Source organism: Taudactylus pleione, unplaced genomic scaffold (genome assembly GCF_031769625.1).
Source record: "Taudactylus pleione unplaced genomic scaffold, aTauple2 ptg000906l, whole genome shotgun sequence".
NCBI lineage: Eukaryota > Metazoa > Chordata > Amphibia > Anura > Myobatrachidae > Taudactylus > Taudactylus pleione.
Genome location: NW_028285307.1, coordinates 1,735,730 through 1,758,864, shown reverse-complemented (window position 1 = coordinate 1,758,864; position 23,135 = coordinate 1,735,730).

Sequence of the window (23,135 nt, the reverse complement as noted above, 5' to 3'; positions counted from 1 at the left end):
CTCACTATTTGAACTCATGCCATGTCTCACTATTTGTACTCATGCCATGTCTCACTATTTATACTCATGCCATGTCTCACTATTTGTACTCATGCCATGTCTCACTATTTGTACTCATGCCATGTCTCACTATTTGTACACATGCCATGTCTCACTATCTATACTCGTATCACGTCTCACTATTTGTACTCATGCCATGTCTCACTATTTGTACTCATGCCATGTCTCACTATTTATACTCATGCCATGTCTCACTATTTGTACTCATGTCATGTCTCACTATTTATACTCATGTCATGTCTCACTATTTGTACTCGTGCCATGTCTCACTATTTGTACTCATGCCATGTCTCACTATTTATGCTGCTGCCATGTCTCACTATTTGTACTCATACCATGTCTCACCGTGTCCACCTTCACCAAGTCTGTATACTGTACAGTGTTCACCTCCCCATAGTCTGTATACTGTGCAGCGTCCACCTCCCCATAGTCTGTATACTGTGCAGTGTCCACCTCCCCATAGTCTGTATACTGTGCAGTGTCCGCCTACCCCTAGTCTGTATACTGTGCAGTGTCCACCTCCCCATAGTCTGAATACTGTGCAGTGTCCACCTCCTCATAGTCTATATACTGTGCAGCATCCTCCTCCCAATAGCCTGTATACTGTGCAGTGTCCACCTCCCAATAGTCTGTATACTGTGCAGCATCCACATCCCCATAGTCTGTATACTGTGCAGCATCCTCCTCCCAATAGCCTGTATACTGTGCAGTGTCCACCTCCCAATAGTCTGTATACTGTTCAGTGTCCACCTCCCCATAATCTGTATACTGTGCAGCGTCCACCTCCTAGTAGTATGTATACTGTGCAGTGTCCACCTCCCAATAGTCTGTATACTGTGCAGCGTCCACCTCCTAGTAGTATGTATACTGTGCAGTGTCCACCTCCCAATAGTCTGTATACTGTGCAGTGTCCACCACCCAATAGTCTGTATACTGTGCAGTGTCCACCTCCCAATAGTATGTATACTGTGGTGCAGTGTCCGACTACCCCTAGTCTGTATACTGTGCAGTGTCCACCTCCCCACAGTATGTATACCGTGCAGTGTCCACCTTCCCGTAGTCTGTATACTGGGCAGCGTCCACCTCCCCCTAATCTGTATACTGTGCAGTGTCCACCTCACCCTAGTCTGTATACTGTGCAGTGTCCACCTCCCCACAGTATGTATACATTGCAGTGTCCACCTCCCCGTAGTCTGTATACTGTGCAGCCTCCACATTCCCCTAATCTGTATACTGTGCAGTGTCTACCTCCCCAGGTCTGTATACTGTGCAGTGTCCACCTCCCCCAGGTCTGTATACTGTGAAGTGTCCACCTCCCCCAGGTCTGTATACTGAGCAGTGTCCACCTCCCCCTGCCATGTCTCACTATTTGTACTCGTGCCATGTCTCACTATTTGTACTCTTGCCTTGTCTCACTATTTGTACTCATGCCATGTCTCTCTATTTGTTCTCATGCCATATCTCACTATTTGTACTCATGCCATGTCTCACTATTTGTACTCATGCCATGTCTCACTATTTGTACTCTTGCCTTGTCTCACTATTTGTACTCATGCCATGTCTCACTATTTATACTGCTGCCATGTCTCACTATTTGTACTCATGCCATGTCTCACTATTTGTACTCGTGCCATGTCTCACTATTTATACTCTTGCCTTCTCTCACTGTTTGTACTCATGCCATGTCTCACTATTTATACTCGTATCATGTCTCACTATTTGTACTCATGCCATGTCTCACTATTTATACTCGTACCATGTCTCACTATTTACACTAATGCCATGTCTCACTATTTGTACTCATGCCATGTCTCACTATTTGTACTCATGCAATGTCTCACTATTTATACTCATGCCATGTCTCACTATTTATACTCGTACCATGTCTCACTATTTATACTAATGCCATGTCTCACTATTTGTACTCTTGCCATGTCTCACTATTTGTACTCATGCTATGTCTCACTATTTGTACTCATGCCATGTCTCACTATTTATACTTGTACCATGTCTCACTATTTATTCTAGTACCATGTCTCACTATTTATACTAATGCCATGTCTCACTATTTGTACTCATGCCATGTCTCCCTATTTATACTCATGCAATGTCTCACTATTTGTACTCATGCCATGTCTCACTATTTATACTCGTACCATGTCTCACTATTTATACTCGTACCATGTCTCACTATTTATACTAATCCATGTCTCACTATTTGTACTCATGCCATGTCTCACTATTTGTACTCATGCAATGTCTCACTATTTGTACTCATGCCATGTCTCACTATTTATACTCATGCCATGTCTCACTATTTATACTCGTACCATGTCTCATTATTTATACTAATGCCATGTCTCACTATTTGTTCTCATGCCATGTCTCACTATTTGTACTCATGCAATGTCTCACTATTTGTACTCATGCCATGTCTCTCTATTTATACTCGTGCCATGTCTCACTATACTCGTACCATGTCTCACTATTTATACTAATGCCATGTCTCACTATTTGTACTCATGCCTTGTCTCACTATTTATACTGCTGCCATGTCTCACTATTTGTACTCATGCCTTGTCTCACTATTTGTACTCATGCAATGTCTCACTATTTATACTGCTGCCATGTCTCACTATTTGTACTCATGCCATGTCTCACTATTTATACTCATGCCATGTCTCACTATTTGTACTCATGTCATGTCTCACTATTTATACTCATGTCATGTCTCACTATTTGTACTCGTGCCATGTCTCACTATTTGTACTCATGCCATGTCTCACTATTTATGCTGCTGCCATGTCTCACTATTTGTACTCATACCATGTCTCACCGTGTCCACCTTCACCAAGTCTGTATACTGTACAGTGTTCACCTCCCCATAGTCTGTATACTGTGCAGCGTCCACCTCCCCATAGTCTGTATACTGTGCAGTGTCCACCTCCCCATAGTCTGTATACTGTGCAGTGTCCGCCTACCCCTAGTCTGTATACTGTGCAGTGTCCACCTCCCCATAGTCTGTATACTGTGCAGTGTCCACCTCCTCATAGTCTATATACTGTGCAGCATCCTCCTCCCAATAGCCTGTATACTGTGCAGTGTCCACCTCCCAATAGTCTGTATACTGTGCAGCATCCACATCCCCATAGTCTGTATACTGTGCAGCATCCTCCTCCCAATAGCCTGTATACTGTGCAGTGTCCACCTCCCAATAGTCTGTATACTGTGCAGTGTCCACCTCCCCATAATCTGTATACTGTGCAGCGTCCACCTCCTAGTAGTATGTATACTGTGCAGTGTCCACCTCCCAATAGTCTGTATACTGTGCAGCGTCCACCTCCTAGTAGTATGTATACTGTGCAGTGTCCACCTCCCAATAGTCTGTATACTGTGCAGTGTCCACCACCCAATAGTCTGTATACTGTGCAGTGTCCACCTCCCAATAGTATGTATACTGTGGTGCAGTGTCCGACTACCCCTAGTCTGTATACTGTGCAGTGTCCACCTCCCCACAGTATGTATACCGTGCAGTGTCCACCTTCCCGTAGTCTGTATACTGGGCAGCGTCCACCTCCCCCTAATCTGTATACTGTGCAGTGTCCACCTCACCCTAGTCTGTATACTGTGCAGTGTCCACCTCCCCACAGTATGTATACATTGCAGTGTCCACCTCCCCGTAGTCTGTATACTGTGCAGCCTCCACATTCCCCTAATCTGTATACTGTGCAGTGTCTACCTCCCCAGGTCTGTATACTGTGCAGTGTCCACCTCCCCCAGGTCTGTATACTGTGAAGTGTCCACCTCCCCCAGGTCTGTATACTGAGCAGTGTCCACCTCCCCCTGCCATGTCTCACTATTTGTACTCATGCCATGTCTCACTATTTATACTGCTGCCATGTCTCACTATTTGTACTCATGCCATGTCTCACTATTTGTACTCGTGCCATGTCTCACTATTTATACTCTTGCCTTCTCTCACTGTTTGTACTCATGCCATGTCTCACTATTTATACTCGTATCATGTCTCACTATTTGTACTCATGCCATGTCTCACTATTTATACTCGTACCATGTCTCACTATTTACACTAATGCCATGTCTCACTATTTGTACTCATGCCATGTCTCACTATTTGTACTCATGCAATGTCTCACTATTTATACTCATGCCATGTCTCACTATTTATACTCGTACCATGTCTCACTATTTATACTAATGCCATGTCTCACTATTTGTACTCTTGCCATGTCTCACTATTTGTACTCATGCTATGTCTCACTATTTGTACTCATGCCATGTCTCACTATTTGTACTCATGCAATGTCTCACTATTTATACTCATGCCATGTCTCACTATTTATACTCGTACCATGTCTCACTATTTATACTAATGCCATGTCTCACTATTTGTACTCTTGCCATGTCTCACTATTTGTACTCATGCTATGTCTCACTATTTGTACTCATGCCATGTCTCACTATTTATACTTGTACCATGTCTCACTATTTATTCTAGTACCATGTCTCACTATTTATACTAATCCATGTCTCACTATTTGTACTCATGCCATGTCTCACTATTTGTACTCATGCAATGTCTCACTATTTGTACTCATGCCATGTCTCACTATTTATACTCATGCCATGTCTCACTATTTATACTCGTACCATGTCTCATTATTTATACTAATGCCATGTCTCACTATTTGTTCTCATGCCATGTCTCACTATTTGTACTCATGCAATGTCTCACTATTTGTACTCATGCCATGTCTCTCTATTTATACTCGTGCCATGTCTCACTATACTCGTACCATGTCTCACTATTTATACTAATGCCATGTCTCACTATTTGTACTTATGCCATGTCTCACTATTTGTACTCATGCCTTGTCTCACTATTTGTACTCATGCAATGTCTCACTATTTATACTGCTACCATGTCTCACTATTTATACTAATGCCATGTCTCACTATTTGTACTTATGCCATGTCTCACTATTTGTACTCATGCCTTGTCTCACTATTTATACTGCTGCCATGTCTCACTATTTGTACTCATGCCATGTCTCACTATTTGTACTCATGCCATGTCTCACTATTGAGTGCTATGTGTTTGCTATGATTTTATGTCTACCTCTTGTATAGCACTGGGTACACCTTGTGACATCTAACAATTAATAATAATAATAATAATAATAATAATAATAATAATAATAATAATAAAATACACATTGTAACACAATCTTATTTTGTAGGTCTTGAAGTTCATCTTCCAATAAAGCCTGGTAATTTTTGTGTAATATTTATATTTCCAAAATCTATGAAGTTTGCTTGTTATAATACAGCTAAGATATATATATATATATAATGAAAAGAAGCCGTTTACCCTTCTTTCTCCTGTCCTCAACCAACCCCACTTCTTGACAGCCTGCTCTGGTCTTTCTTGTATATTATATAGAATTTATAACAAAACAGTGGGCAACATGTAGACATACACACACATTATTTAAAGGATATTTATTCGAATAAAATAACCCCCAATTCCTCATTCACCACTTAACCACTTAAAACTCGTCAGTCCACCCTTACCCATCCTCTGCTATGCTCTTCATATGGGGGAAGGGTAATGTCCCATGGGGGTGTGGGGAATACAAATGGGGGGGCTCTATTGGCACTGGGGATGGGGGTGTAGTGCTCTATAATGAATTGACACTGGGGCATGGAGGGATTTTAGAGTAGTTATGAAACTGACTCAAAATCTACTTAAAAACCCCAGAAATTTGACCTCACACACAAATAGAACGTAAAATAGACCATCGGTACATCCCCATAGCCATCAGTAGAAAAATTTTATTTACTAACAGTCGATTTGAAAATAGATCAAAACTAGACCAAAAATCGACCCAAAGGGCCAAATGTAATAGGTAGTCAGTTTTAGTAACAGTACAAACACGCACTTTCTCGCACTTTTAGAAAGTGCGAGTTTGTACTGAAACTCGCAAATTCAATAGCCTGCGAACTTTTCAGCTCGAGGCTACTGCATTTGATAGTGCAGGCGAGTTTAGGACTATGTAAACTGACACCTTTTAATGCGAGTAGCATTAAAATGTGCGAGTTTTAGAGAAGTCATCACAGATCAGTGAGATCCATGATGGCTTCTGAGTGTATTAAAAAAAAAAAAGTGCACCCCCTCCCCAAAAGCATAACCAGCCCCGGGCTTTATAAAGCCTGTTCTGGTTCTAAAAATACAAGGGCCAAAATGCGTAGGGGGCCCCTGTATATTAAGAACCAGCACAGGGCTTTGTTGAGCTGGTCCTGGTTCTGGAAAATCAGGGGACAAAACGAGTAGGGGTCCCCTGAAAATTCCTGAACCAGCACCGAACTCTTTCTAGCAGGGGGATAATGCCACAGCCAGGGAAAACCTTTCACCGGTTTCCCCAGCCAAAGCATTATCCCTGACTGCTAGTCAGTCCAGGCCGGGGATCCCTGGGGAGTTGGGTACCCCCCCAATAAAGGGGTACCCCTCTCCAGGGCACCCCAGGCCTAGACTGATAGCCCGGGGCTATCCCCGGCACTCTAGGGTGGTGGGTGCCGGGTTGATAGTGTAAAGTGAAAGTGTAAAATTAAATTTAACATATTGTCTTTATTTGTAGAACCACAAATAGCAGCATGCGGGGCATTACGGGCCCGCTGGCACTTGTAGTTCCACAACTAAGGAAATACATAAATAAACAAACTTACACCGTGAAAGTATAATTTTAATAAAACATACATGCACACTCACACTCACACATACTCACCTATTATCCGAAGTAATCCATAGGGGTGTACCTGAAAAAAAAATCCATACTCACCAAACTCGCAATTTACCAAAACAGACTATCTATTACATTAGGCCCAAAATCTCCATTTTGAGTAGAACCATCAGAAACAGTTCTATTTGATTTCAAATCATGTAGAATTGTCTGAAAACTCACTATTATGTAAAAAAAAACTTGTGAGAGAGGCCTGTGGGACACTCTGGCTGCATAAATCAGGCATTTAAAGGAGTAACAATTACTTTTCAAAAATCATGGATATGCAAATTAGCACTGGGATAAAGGTGTTTGTGGGTAATACTGTGCATGTTACATGTTTTGGCCAATAGGAATGCGTTTGTATAATTTTGGGTTCTTTTGAGGGTGAATAGAACACATTTAGAACTTTAAATAGAACTTCAAATAGAAACCAGTGCACCATCGAAATCAGAATAGAACCCAAAATCGACTGTTAGTACAGTAAATGATCTATTTTGAATAGAAACACTGTGGTCGATTTTGTGAGGATATTGGTTCTATTTTGGTCTATTTTAAATTTAACCAAAATCTAATTTTAGTAAATTTACCCCTGGGAGGTACAAGACAACCACACATCATATTCTTTCAAATAAAATATTTTAATTAATTTAATTTTTAAAAAAGCTTCTTTTTTTACTTAATTACATTTAAAAAAATAATCTAATTTTTTTCAGGCCAATTACATTAAAAAAAATATTCAATTGACTGGTTAAGTATCAGGATATGAAGTAAAGTTTTTGTTTTTTCAGGATGTAATAAAGAAGGAGTTCCACTGCAAATAGGTGATGTATGAAATGTGATAGTACATGATGCAATCTCTCAAACAATTAGCTTATTAACCAACAAACAAACAGTTTCCAAGAAAGGAATAGTTTAAGCTGTAGTGGCACTAGCGCTAATGATAATATGAATCACAGCTTTCTCTAAAGAGGCAGGCTGAATTTATTAAATTAATAACATAATAATAATGATAAAACAAATATGAGATAAAAATAGCAGATATTAAGAATGCATAAAATCACAGATTAATTCTCTGTTAAAGTGCATCAAATAACAAACTTCAAAGTGCTTGAGGAATAGCAGCAAATACAATGAGTTAATAGTACCTTAGATAAGTAAATAGCAATCAGAATAGCTCCATAAGGTGATACAAGGCAAAACAAAATGGTCCATACCATATAATGGTGGTGAGTGTCAAAAGCATGCTAAAGCAGCCAGAATTTACCAGTGGTGTAACTAGGGTGTTTGGAGCCCAGGGCAAGTAAAAAAACATAGCCCTTCCTAAGTATGTGTGTGTGCTGAAAAAGTGGGCATGGTCACATGGCACAAGGACCGTAACCACTGGAAAATGGGGACTTGTCAACATAGCACACCACCGTTTCTCATCTCTCTGGGAACATTCCTTTCCATTCTATATGCACCTTAATGCCCCAAGTAGTAGTGCCCCTATTGCAATGCCCACTGTAGTAGTGCCCCTTATGCAATGTCCCCAGTAGCAGTGCCCCTTATGCAATGTCCCCAGTAGCAGTGCCCTAATGCAATGTCCCCAGTAGCAATGCCCCTTTAGCATTGCCCCTGTAGTAGTGCCCCTTACACAGTGCCCCCGGTAGTACTACTTATACAGTGCCCCCAGTAATATCCCCCATGCTGCAGGTCCGATGGTGCCCAGGGCATGAGCCCTGCTCAACCCCCCCTAGATACACCGCTGGTATTTACCCCACATGCAAAATAAAAAGTATGTATTTGCACCCCTTACATTTCAGCATGGTTTGTCCAGGTACACAGTTACTTGCTCTATCCCCAAGTCTAAATCAGGCCAGGGGGCAGTTAATCATTGATAGCAATGGCTAAAGTAACTCGGACCCCATCTTCCGGGTTGGCATGTTACATGACCACAGTTGGATCCTTTAGTAAAGTCCATGCTGGGATCAGGTAATAGCTGCAACAACTTAGGGTGGATATACTGTGGTAATAGGTGTGTTCCAGTGCACTTCAGCCATTGAGGCCTTCTTCTGGGAATATTGTCTGTATAAGGTTCCTTACGGTGGTGTTATAAGGATCTTGGTCTCCTATATGATTAGTCATATGTTAATTGCTTCTTCCTGATAGGCAGCTCCAATCTGTCAATTTCTTTAATGGGGAGGTATTCCACTTCCCAGTATGAGCTTTGTTTCTCTTTGTGTTGATGTTCACTTGTATCACTTGTATATATTGGTCATAATAATTGATAGATATGTAACATAATAACATGCAAACATCACGTACCATAACCTTGTCTCTAATGGATGTTAGTCTGATTCTGAAATGTATATATATATATGTGTGTGTATAAAACAGAAAAACTTTTGCTATCTGCGCTAACAATAATATACTGCAAATTTATGTGTGTGCAGCAAATAAAGCAAAGGGGATTTTGTCATGATTTGATCAAAGCATTTAAGCCTGCAGCCCAGCATCAATGGACCCCATTTTTCTGCAGGTCCTAACACTAGCATATATGCCCAGCACATCATTGCATTGCAGTTAAATGTACTCACCTCCTAGATACAGAGGGACACATCTACAGTATACAGGGGCTGGCTGTTATATATATATATATATATATATATATTATATATATATATATATATAGATGATCTGTCCGGCACTACTGCGGTATAGTACATCTTCTTCTCCTATATGATTATGTAAGCCAACAGATGTGGACGGCACTTAGGGTCTAATATCTACTTTAAGAAAAAAATCTCCCACAGAATGGAGTAGGTCAATGTTTCAGGGCACAACCCATTTTATGTCTTGATAAGAGGGTTTGCGCCCTGAAACGTTGACCTACTCCAGTCTGCGATATATATATAAAATCTGCTTATTCTAAACATTGAGAAGTTTATGAAAAGTTATGGCTGTGCCCCCCTTTGGTCCATTTAGAAAGATAACACTCTGGGGTAATAATAATCATGGACTCCTATTGAGCTGGTATCTATGTTTGAGGGAGTGAACCTTATTGACGTGGAAAGGTGTTCAAGATCATTAAAGGGTCCATTAGTGACTTTGAAAACCTTTTCACATCAATAAAGTTCACTCCCTCAAACATAAATATAGATACCAGCTTAATCGGAGAAAATGATTATATTTACCCCAGAGTGTTAACTTTCATAATTGGATCAGAGGGTATATTTATATATACATATATTATTAAATTTCAGACTCAGACTAACATTCATTAGAGACCAGATTATGGTACGTGTACCTTGCCTTACAGGACCACATTGCATGGAGTAGTTATTGTTATGTATATTTCCATCTGTAACCAGGATGCTTATTATCATAGATTTACACCTCAACATCCATTCTGTTATATAGCGCCACTTTACTTTATTACGGGACCGACACCTTTTTACCCAATTAGTTGTACAGATATGTTTGCATGTTATCTTATATATAAAATTCTGTTTGTTTGTTTATTTGTTTGTTTATCTGTCTGTTCGGTTATGCATTCGTACACCCCTGTACTGATTGGGATGAAACCAATGCAAGGTGGTTCAGTTGGATCCTGGCCAGGTTTTAGGTGGGTTAGGGTCCCAGTTGGACCTCCCGTTGGTGTACGCTGGACAGATCTCTGAACCAGGGAGCCTATTCTGGGCCTTCCACTGAATGGATTTGGATGACATCACATAATTTGGATGAAAACTTCACAGATTGGCAACATTGGATCCCAGAAGACATACTGTGGGGTTAAGGTCCCGGTCAGACCTCCTGTTGGTGTACGCTGGGCAGAAATTTGACCCAGGGAGCCTGTTCTGGGCCTTCCACTGGATGGATTTGGACTACATCACATAGTAATATAACTTAATACAGATGCGTCCAATCACATTGTTGCTGATCATGCCACAAACGTGTGCATGCATTGCACCATGCGAATCCCCGTGTCTGCATATGCTACAGTACACTATGGCATGCACTGTGATCACACCATGCATTTCTATGGAGGTGCAGGTGAGAACGCAGTGTGCATATCCGCTCGCTGGTGTGCACTTTGCGTCATGCATGGTGTGATTTGCCATGCAAGCGGCAAGGATGTAGCTAGGCATGTCATGACCAGGGTTTCTCAGCATGCCGGCTGGCAGGTATTACCTGTGAGGACGCTATGGCGAGGGGTGTCTGATGATGGCACTGGTATATGGCGGGGTGCATTGACTGCACGTAGTCCTGTGCGGGCATACTGTCACTCTGGTCTGGTTAGGCCTGGTGGTGCTTCTGTTCCACTCTGGCATGGGTGCCGCCATCTTGCCTCCGGTAATGTGACCTAGTCACCCTATCCTGGTGTGTCACATGCTCTCTCTCGCCTGTCACAGTGCAGCACTGGGTATTTAAGGGAGTGCCGAGCTTCCTCTCATTGCCAGTGCAACGTGTTTCTCAGCGAGAGCTGAGAGAGAAAGTTCCTGTGCTCATTCACCTGTCTGTTGGGATCATTACCTAGCCTGCTTCACCCTGCCAGTTCCAGCCCCGCTGGCTCCTGCCTCCTCCTTTGCCTCTCCCTTGCCTGAGTACCTGTGTCAGCTGTTACCCTGCACCCTGCCTCCACTTGCAGTTTCCCTGGACATTATTTCTCAGCCTGCAATTCATTTCAGCCTTCAATTCACTCCAGCCTGCAACTCACTTCAGCCTACAATTCAGTTCAGCCTGCAATTCACTTCAGCCTGCAATTCACTTCAGTCTGCAACTAATTTCAGCCTGCAATTCTTTTCAGCCTCACAAACCCTGGAATACTGGACTACCTTCTGTTACCACTACCTGGACTTTTTCCCATTGCTTCACTACAGTTTCCCAAGTGCACTTTAGTGCTATACCCGGACTTTTTGTTTTTCCACATTCATGTCTGTTAAGCCACTCATTAAAAACTCCATGTTTATTTTTAAATCTGCTTCAGTGTCTGCTCCTTTTACCACCCCGGGCCCACAACAAAACCAGAACCTCACAGTTTGCACTGGCCCCATGGACCCGGCCATGGGACAGGAGTCTGGAGCGGATTTATTCCGATGTATTGCAGACTTCTTGGAAAACTTGGAAGCTATGCAACATCCAATGGCTCAGTTTCTACAAGAAATGTCCAAATGACAGGATAATCTGCAAACCTCCTTGTCTACCTCTAATGTAACTATAGTTACCTCTACTACTCCACCTGATAATACCAGTTACAGGGCATCCCCTCGACTACACTTACTATGCCAAGTAAATTTGACGGCAAAGCTCTGCCACGGATTCCTGAATCAGTGCGATATACATTTCACCCTACAGCCTGACAACTTTCCCACTGCTAGAACCAAAGTGGCCTACCTGGTGTCTCTATTGTCTGGTCCCACCTTGGATTGGGCTTCCACACTCTGGGAGCATTCAGAATCTCTATTGTACAACTATACAGACTTCGTAACATCATTCAGGAGGATTTTTGATGAACCTGGGCGAACTGTATCAGCCTCATCTAGCATTATGTCACTGAAACAAGGAACCCATCCCGTCAGCCAATATGTAGTACAGTTCCAGATTTTGGCATCAGAGCTCAAGTGGAATGAGGAAGCCCTCATCTCAGCTTTCTGGTATGGGCTTTCCGACCATCTGAAGGATGACTTGGTCACCCGCGACCTTCCTACTAATCTCAATGATCTGATTTCTCTCTGTAGCAAGGTCGATCTCTGCTTCAGAGAATGTCAGGCCGAGAAACGAAGAACTGACCGTACTAAATCCATCACTTTTCCTTCCTCTACCCTTCCATCTCCTCCTCCTACAGATGAAGAGCCAATGCAGGCGAATCAAACCCACCTCTCCAGAGAAGAATGCCAGAGAAGAATATAAAAAATCCTCTGCCTATACTGCGGAGAATCGGGTCACCTGGTGGCCTCCTGTACCCGCAAGCCGGGAAATGCCCATTCCTAACTGACCCTGGGAACATCAAGTTAGGAGTAATCTGTCCATCCCCAACTTCCAAAGACTTTGTCCTGATCTTGGCCATAGATGTTAAGCCTAAACCTACCTTTGTCACTGCTCTACTTGATCCTGGAGCAGCCGGAAACTTTATGACCTCTTGTCTCGTTGATAAATTACAAATTCCGTATTCTACCCTGGATCATTCAATCTCTCTTACTGCTGTAGACGGACATCCTCTGGCTAACGGAGTTGTCTCCAAGGATATTCAACCAGTGCTAGTCCGCATTGGAGCACTCCATTTTGAGTATCTAAAATGTCTTGTGATTCCTGAGTTACTTTGGAATTGACACTTGATAGGTACACTGCAAGTGGCCCTTGAGAAATGCACTGAGAGTAGCGTGCTAATGCACTTTTGCACCACAGGGTGACACTTGAGGAATACATATGTAGTGGCATGCGGGTGCACTTTTGCACCACAGGGTGGCACTTGAAGGATACACAGGTAGTGGCGTGCTAATGCACTTTTGCACCACATGGTGACACTTGAGGAATACATATGTAGTGGCATGCGGGTGCACTTTTGCACCACAGGGTGGCACTTGAAGGATACACAGGTAGTGGCATGCGGATGCACTATTGCAAACGGGATGGCACTCGAGGGATACACTGGTAGTGGCAAGTGGATGCACTTTTGCACCACGGGGTGGCACTCGAAGGATATACAGGTAGTGGCATGCAGATGCACTTTTGCACCAAGGAACAGTACAAATAATGCACACAGGTAGAGATGTAAGTGCACTGTCACTGGAGGTGAAGCACTCAGGCAAAGATGTTAGTCATACTGCTGTTTCGGGAGACACTGGTTATTTGTACACAGACAGGGATGTTGGTCGCACTGTTGCTCAAAGGAAACACTGGAACTAATACACAGGCAGAGATGTAATCACACTCTCGCTCAAAGGAGACACTGGAGACTAGGCACACAGGCAGGGATGTTGGTCACACTGTAGCTCAAGGAAACACTGAAAGATGAGAAAACCAAGGGAGCCTGGAACAAGACTCTACTAGCACACTAGGAGTGACAATTGTTGATCAGGCAACTTCCTGTTGCAGGAGTCTGTCCTAAATACCCTTAGGCAGCTGGTCATTGGATCATGAGATCAGCTGGGACACTATCAGGACTTTTTGTATTCAAGGAATATTGTCACATGGGAACATGTATCCAGTTCCTGATACAAATCTTAGTGTCCCCTATTGGGTTAAGAAATGAACAATCAACTGCAGCTATCATATAAATTAAAAGGTTTGATAGTCTCTAAGAAGTGTTATATTGAGAAGTGTTGATGACATATCAATCAAAAAGCATTAACATTTGTGCTAAATGGTGTACATCACATATTAAACTTCAATTTATATGGCAAGTATGTTATACCTCTATTGTAGTGTCTCCCATAAGGGTAATAAAGATTATATTTATATTATATTAACTCCTCTTATGGGGCTGCAAAATACATTAATGAGTTATAATGCTAATTCAAATGATATATAAACTATCAGTGATTCGAAGGAAGCTGTAATAACTAGTATATAACATAATCAGCTTGATTAATAAGGGTTGTATCTCACAGCTCCCCCTATTGGGTTCTATTGAATTGCATCACATTTAGCTGGTTGAAATTAATTATTATAGCTCCCTCTATTGGATTACATCACACTTTGCTAATAGAATTGATTTATTACAGCTCCCCCTATTGGATTGCATCATAATTTACTGATAGAAATGTTATAATATTTAAACTAATTAATATGCGGACATCTTAATGCCCTAGTTGATATTATTGCTTAACCCAAATATAAGGGTTCCCTTGTATAGCTATAGGGTTTATTTGTGCAGTATGGTACTGTATTTGGTTTGTGCTCAGAATATGGCACCCCCTGTTGGTTTTAATTATACCTAATAAAATACAGTGCTATTGTTGTAGCTCCCTCTATAGGGCTGCAAAATTGGTTTAATAAACTGTTACTCACACAGATTAACATTACTGTGTGCTGAAAGGTTTAATCACAAGTAGTAGTATTGGAGTAGATTATATATATTCACACTATTTGCTCAGAGTAACACTATAACATACTCTAAGTACTAGGAAAGCATGTTAATGCATGCCATTTTCTTCACTGTGATAATCACATTTGCTTATACACACAGTGGAGGCAGTGCTTTCAAGTGCTACTAACACAACATAGGACACTATCAGCAGCAGGAGCTGCAAAAAGCCGACGTACGTTTCACAAAAGTTATGTTTTTTCAAGGCAACCCGATTGCCTTATCCAGTGAGGCTTTATTCCAGTCAGGAGCCAATGAAAATGCAGTATTAAGGTCACATGCTCCGCTGGACCAATCAGCAGCCGGCTTAGTATTAGCCTCAGCAAGTGTGCTGCTGAGCCAATCAGGAGGTTGCTTATATATCAAAGCAGTGTAGTTTTTATCCCTGTTCTCCATTATTAAAGGGACTGACCAATCCTGAACAAGAATCCAGGACACACTCATCAGATGTAAACAGCTCCACGATCTTAGTATTCTTAATATCCATATTATAAATAGACTTATCAGCCACATCACAAAATTCATTATTAGATTCATTAAAACCATAGGAAATAAAACAGGTAAGTGTATAGATTATGCAGGTTATTAATATCCAGAACATTATTACCTAGCAATTAGATTACAGTATACAAGCTATAAATTGTAGGATATTTTTATGACTGCAAGTCATATTCAGTATCATATCCATTAACAGGTATATAACAATCTGTGTATCTATTAGCCATATTAAAAAGTGTCAAATATTAAATATATGTACATGGAAAAAGAAATTTTTGTTTGTGTTTATTATTGAATTATTATAAGCTATTAAAAATAATAATAGAGTATGGAGTGAAAGTAGATGATTGTGAAAAAAGGTTCAGTAATGTGTGAAAGGAATAATTAAATATATTAGGTTATATTGGTAAAACCAAGAGACCGCTAAAAGTGAAATTGCTTGAACATATATTTTAACTATTATTTTTAATAGTTTATAATAATTCAATAATAAACACAAACAAAATTTTTTTTTCCATGTACATATATTTAATATTTGACACTTTTTAATATGGATAATCTAATTGCTAGGTAATAATGTTCTGGGAATTAATAACCTGCATAATCTATACACTTACCTGTTTTATTTCCTATGGTTTTAATGAATCTAACAATGAATTTTGTGATGTGGCTGATAAGTCTATTTATAATATGGATATTAAGAATACTAAGATCGTGGAGCTGTTTACATCTGATGAGTGTGTCCTGGATTCTTGTTCAGGATTGGTCAGTCCCTTTAATAATGGAGAACAGGGATAAAAACTACACTGCTTTTATATAAAAGCGACCTCCTGATTGGCTCAGCAGCACACTTGCTGAGGCTAATATTAAGCCAGCTGCTTATTGGTCCAGAAGACCATGTGACCTTAATACTGCATTTTGATTGGCTCTGACTGGAATAAAGCCTCACTGGATAAGGCAATCGGGTTGCCTTGAAATAACATAACTTTTGTGAAACGTACGTTGGCTTTTTGCAGCCCCTGCTGCTGATAGTGTCCTATGTTGTGTTAGTAGCACTTGAAAGCACTGCCTCCACTGTGTGTATAAGCAAATGTGATTATCACAGTGAAGAAAATGGCATGCATTAACATGCTTTCCTAGTACTTAGAGTATGTTATAGTGTTACTCTGAGCAAATAGTGTGAATATATATAATCTACTCCAATACTACTACTTGTGATTAAACCTTGCAGCCGGGCATGAAGAACCTACACTAAACACACAGTAATGTTAATCTGAGTGAGTAACAGTTTATTAAACCAATTTTGCAGCCCTATAGAGGGAGCTACAACAATAGCACTGTATTTTATTAGGTATAATTAAAACCAACAGGGGGTGCCATATTCTGAGCACAAACCAAATACAGTACCATACTGCACAAATAAACCCTATAGCTATACAAGGGAATCCTTATATTTGGGTTAAGCAATAATATCAACTAGGGCATTAAGATGTCCGCATATTAATTAGTTTAAATATTATAAAATTTCTATCAGTAAATTATGATGCAATCCAATAGGCGGAGCTGTAATAAATCAATTCTATTAGCAAAGTGTGATGTAATCCAATAGAGGGAGCTATAATAATTAATTTCAACCAGCTAAATGTGATGCAATTCAATAGAACCCAATAGGGGGAGCTGTGAGATACAACCCTTATTAATCAAGCTGATTATGTCATATACTAGTTATTATAGCTTCCTTCAAATCACTGATAGTTTATATATCATTTGAATTAGCATTATAACTCATTAATGTATTTTGCAGCCCCATAAGAGGAGTTAATATAATATAAATATAATCTTTATTACCCTTATGGGAGACACTACAATAGAGGTATAACATACTTATCATATAAATTGAAGTTTAATATGTGATGTACACCATTTAGCACAAATGTGAATGCTTTTTGATTGATATGTTATCAACACTTCTCAATATATCACTTTTTAGAGACTATCAAACCTATTAATTTATATGATAGCTGCAGTTGATTGTTCATTTCTTAACCCAATAGGGGACACTAAGATTTGTATCAGGAACTGACAATATTCCATGAATACAAATAGGTGGCCCTCATAGAGGACATTGGGCATAATATAGCACCCATTAAATCAACATGGTTTATTTTCTCCATTTAACTAATGGTGTAATGGCATACCATAATCAGTAGATGGCAGCATAATATCACCAATGGAATTTATATCTTGGTTTAGTTTCAACACAGTTTATCTAGCTACATTTGTGGGTAGTACATGCAGGGCTAATTGATTTCAACTATATAAATATATGTTATGATTAATGACACTGGAGACAACAACATTTAATAGAATCTTTACTCAGAAACATAACCAAAAGGGACACAGAGACAAATGAATTATTAATAATTTAATATCAACTGATGACACACGTTTGTTTAAATGTTTTTATTATATTTTTTCTTGGAATATTTCACTAATAAGGCGGAAAACTTTTTAAAATAATTTATTTAATAAAAGTTATATTTTATATATAATTATCCTCTATGTGCGCCAACAAAGAGACAATACCATTTTCTTCTCTTTTTTGTAAACTCCTATTTATTGTCCTTGGCAGCCCCCCCATAGAATGATGTCATATGTACCACAAATTGTCTAATTGGGGCCATTACACAAGTATATATATTTTTCTTAAACCTAAACCTAGTGCAGAAGTGCTTCCCCAGCCCCCTACCCCTAATTTAATACACTATGTGGACTGCTATAGGAGGAAACTGGTCAGGTGAGATGAACCAACATGGCTGCGCCCATGCCTGCTGACACAGGAGTCCAGGTGCACACAACCGGACCCCGGGGAGAATCCTCAGCCATAACCCACCACTGCCACTGATGTCTGAATGCCTCAGAGCCTAAAGACATTAGTCAAGCTGTAAGTAAAGGCCAATTCCAGGCCAGATCCTGACAGGTTTGGGTCCCGGTTGGATCTCACAGCATTGTGCGCCGGGCAGAACTTTGAACCAGGGAGTCTGTTTTGGGCCTTCCACTGGATGGATTTGGACAACATTACATAATAAAACTTAATAGCTCAAAGATTTTAACCCGGGCAATGGCGGGTACTTCAGTTAGGTATGTTATATACTGTATCTATCATTTATTATGACCAATATGTACAAGTGATACAACATCAATAAAAAAGAAACAAAACTCATACTGAGAAGTGAAATACCATCCCATTAAGGAGATTTACAGATTGGAATTGCACCTCACAGACAACCTATCAGGAGGAAGCAATTAACAAATGACCAATCGCATAGCAGACCAAGATCCTTATAACACCACCATAAGAAACAACACACAGACAAAAAAGGCTTTGTGATTGTTTGACCTCACCTCCGCCATTGATATCGCAGATTATTTTTGAGCCCACTAGATCTTGGGGTATAAGGGATTCCTTCACACAGCCACCCAACACTCTTTGTTGTCCCATAAAATCCCATTATATACAGTATATATATATATATAATATTCTTTAAATATATAAAGTCTAGGGGACTATCTGTTCATTTGATCTTATCTCTTGAATGACTGGATGGATTTTGATGGGGCTTTCACTTTTCTATACAACATTGGTCATGGAAAGTTTAGCTGTATGAATCATTCATCTGTGACTACAGGGAACCGAGCTGTGTAGATTTTAGTGAAGCATGTCACAGAAAAAATCTTGCACTATGCTGTTGTATAGGAACTGGCCAAGGTGCTGAAACAGCAAGAGAGCATTGGATACTGAGGCATGGAATGAAGCAAGTCACAGAAAAAACTGTTGTGCTGTGTGAGTGATTGACTGCTTCTGCTGCAAGGACAAGGGCCACTCTCTGATTGGCTCTCTGAGACAGTGAGAACCAATCAAAGATAGCAATGTGCCCTGTTGCTTAGCAGCAGCATAGAGAGGGGAGGGAGTAAAGTACTGTTCATGGTCATATCTAAGGCAGACATAGAATGAGAGACAGCCTCCAACAAACCTATGAAGATACCCTGATGCAGACAAAGTAGCCAGGAAGAATCCAGGGGAGGCATAGATAAACACCATAAAATGATTTTCATTTGATGGTCGCAAACATCGGACCACCACCATCAAATGGTAAAAACACTACCATCAGAACAAATACACTGATGGTTAGTAATCATCAGATTCTGATGTCCTTTTCTACAGTGAACCTGCAGGTGGACTCCAGCCACCATTCCTCCACCATGATGTGCTCCCTCACCAGTGTGATGTTCTTACTCAGCCACAAGCCCTTGGTGAACAGGAGGCACCTTCCATGTAAGTCAGTGCTCTTCTCAGACAGGGGCACCATGCAGAGGAAGTTCAAGAGGAAGCCCAGGAAGTACAGGGTACATTGTGCAAAGAGGACATCTCCAGGTTTGACAGCTGGGGAGGGGTGCACCTGGAGGCTAAGGAAATATGCACAGGTGCCCCAGCACGAGGAGATGATGCTGATTGTGGTTATGGTAGCTTCAATACAAATCTCTCATCCATGATCCTCCTGTTTTTCCCAGCACATCCCAGTGGCTGATGGTGTAGGTTCTTATGATATGTAAGGGGTTGTGAGAAGCCGGGACAGGTTGCTAGTACATAGTATAAAAAAGAGTCCCTGGCAGTTGTCTGTTTGTTTGTTCAGGCTAATCTCAAGAACCACTTGAAGGATTTTGATATAGTTTTCACTTTTCTATAGAACATTTGTCAAGGAAGGTTTAGGTGTATGAAACATTAATGTATGACAAAAGAGAGTCAAGCAGGAATGATGTTAGTGAATCAAGTCAATGAAAAATGGATGTCCTAGTGCTTTCTTGGCTTATGCTTCACAACTATGAACTTTATTTTATAACATGTAGAAATTGATATGTATTATCCAGTTTCTCCAGAAAAATTGATGTTTACTGACACAAAATTTCAGTGTTTCCCATTTTTTACCATTCCTATTTCATTTATGTGAAAAAAGATTCTTCAATTTCAAATGAGTCCAAATCCCGATAAGAGTCTGCTATCGCATGACAATAAATACAGCACAGAGACAGACACTTAGGGCCTTATTCAATTAGCAGCGAAAAGTCTGAATCCGCGGAAAAGTATTGCGGATGACATAATTTTTCCAGGCAAAATCTTATCCCCGTATTTAATTCCAAAGACTTTTCAAGTACGTGAAAAGTCAATGCAATGTAATTGACGGAAAAGTTTTGCCAATGAATAGCAGGCAGAAAAAAGTGCAGAATTGCGGTTTTGGGGTGCAAACTTTGAGTAAACCCCCTGCACCCTTGGGACAGTCCCCCAAAGATAAACTGTCAAATAAAAATAAAAGACTTTAGAATACCCTTCAATAAATACTCTCATTTTGGGGGCGAAAAAGTGCAAAGTTATGGGACAAACTTAAAAACTAGCAAAATAGACTTCTGGGGGCCCCCAAGTATGGGGCACTGAGATAGACAGTTTGGGCCTTATTCATTTAGCGGTGAAAAGTCAGAATCAGCATAAAAGTATCGCGGATGATATTATTTTGCCAGGCGAAAACGTATCCCCGTATGCAATTCCAAAGACATTTCACATGAATAGCAGGTGGAAAAGAGTGCAGAATTGCTGTTTTGGGGTGCAAATTTTGGGAAACCCCCCTGCACCCTTGGGACAGTCCCCCAAAGATAAACTCTATCAAATGTAAAAAAAAAAGACTTTAGAATACTCCAATAAATACTCTCATTTTGGGGGTGAAAAAGTGCAAAGTTGGGGGACAAACTTAAAAACTAGCAAAATAGACTTCTGGGGGCCCCCAAGTACGGGGCAGGTGCTTTTATGATTGCAGGTGGTTGCTGCATGTTGTTTTTTAACGTGATTTTAAACTTTACTTTAGCAACTTAAAAATATGCTAGCCCCCATTTTCATGTACACCAAATTTGCTAGGAGTAGTTATTTCCTCCAAAAAATATTGCATAATGCTATTCTTTACCACTTGTCTTAATGCGCTAATTGGAACCAATTGTCACAACTTAAGTACACCAAATACCTTCAATAGGGCTAAATGTGGGCATCTATAGTGTTCCCCAATGTTAGTGCATCTTTTGGGGGGTGTCAGGTTGAGTTCCCCATTTTTGACAGGACTTTTCACCTGTTTCGGTTTTGCCAGGTGCCATTTTCACATCCGTTCTAATTGAATACGGGGTATAGAGGGAGCACGCCAGATACTTTTCTGCATACAAAACCAGTGATGTAGGTGAAAACCTTGCCATGCGAAAAAGTATCGTGGGTGATAAACTTATTGAATACGGCCCTAAATGTGGCTGGAGTTGACATACTGTAAGTAGAAACTTTTCTGATGGATAACATTTCATGGCCCCTGGTATATGTTTTTGAATTTCTCTTATATCCTTATTGTAAGAAAATGTTCCTTTTATGGTTAGGTTTTATATGCATGTTCGGAGTGCTGCTTAATTTACTTAACTGTGTAGAGGTGTGTTTACTGCCAAGTTTTGCTATGTATATATATATATATATATATATATATATATAGAGAGAGAGAGAGAGAGAGAGAGAGAAATAAGAACAGCACCCAAAGACTTACAACAAACAATGATGTATTGAGCAATGTTTTGGGGTTCAACCCCCTTTCTCAAGCCCACATCAACAATAATAGACAAACATAAATGCAACTTATCCCCCTTATGTAGTGTGCGATCCCGCCTGAGCCATCCTCCACCTGGGTCCACAGCCAGAAGCCACTAGTCATGGCGTATCTGGTTCCCATCAGCCCGCATCACTGGGCAACCAATGGCTGCATTCCATGGTACAAGCCCATGTTGCACATGCCACACTACCTCCAGGTGCAGGCACATCAGGATCCTCACCCGTCCCACCATCTACCTCATGGCTGGGCTCCAGTGTGTGGCATCTGTGGGCAACAAAACATAGTAAGAAAAAGCTGATTAGGTTAATGTATTGCAGTTAATTTTATCATTAAGTCCCATCAGATGGACTGATCCAAGTTTAAAAATCCTTCTTGTTTCCTTGTTCAGAAGAATATTCACTCTGTGAAAGCTGGGAGACCCATTTTCAAATAATGTTACTTATGCATATTTATTACTTTGTTATCACCAATGTGCCTTATCTCCCACATATTGACCTAAGTCTCCACTTTCAAAGTGTGTGCCTCCTTAAAGTCTGGTAATATCATGATAATGATTATAATAGTACACAAAATATTATATTTTCCATAGCTGGAGAGCATATAAAGCCCATATCTCCCCATCTCGTTTCTAATAACAACAAGTGGCCATCATTTAGTATGTTAGGTTATCTAGTTTCAAAAATAGTAAGACTTGTTAAACTAGTATATTCTTCCTACACATAGTAAAGATTTAAATCAAGAAAGCAAAAAAAAAATGCACTTTTTTTCAAGTGAAGATTTCTTTGTCAAACCCTACACATAGAAACTTGCTTTTTGCTATTTTGGATAGGTGAATTATTGGCAAAACAAGAATTAAAAAATATTTATATGTGTTAATTAGAAGATGGAAAAAAAACTTTTTTGGATATTTTGGATAATTTTTTTGACATGCTAGAATAGGCAAAAAGTCTAATGGAATTTCTAGATAATACAAATTTTTCAAAATAGACAAACACAAATTTGTGTTTATACTGTTTAAAAAAA